The sequence below is a fragment of the Panthera uncia genome, assembly GCF_023721935.1.
Source record: "Panthera uncia isolate 11264 chromosome C1 unlocalized genomic scaffold, Puncia_PCG_1.0 HiC_scaffold_3, whole genome shotgun sequence".
NCBI lineage: Eukaryota > Metazoa > Chordata > Mammalia > Carnivora > Felidae > Panthera > Panthera uncia.
In genome coordinates, this window is record NW_026057584.1 from 21,106,155 (window position 1) to 21,106,489 (window position 335).

The window sequence follows — 335 nt, forward strand, 5'->3', positions numbered from 1 at the left end:
TGCATAGGCAGATCTTGATATACATTTCAAAGTTAGAGCATAAAATGACATCATACCTGGTAATGGCTGGTTTAAGCAGTTTTTATTTTCCCGGGTGGGCCAGAAATTCTAAAGCTTAGCTCAGTCCATTAGGTGTCCAACTCTTGATTTTGGTTCAGGTCATGATCTCATTCAGTTGTGAAATTGAACCCCACATCAGGCTCTGTGCTGGGCATGGAACCTGCTTATGATTCTCTCTCTCTCTCTCTCTCTCTCTCTCTCTCTCCCTCTCTCCCTCTCTCCCTCTCTCCCTCTCTCCCTCTCTCCCTCTCTCTCCCTCTGTCCCTACACCCCCC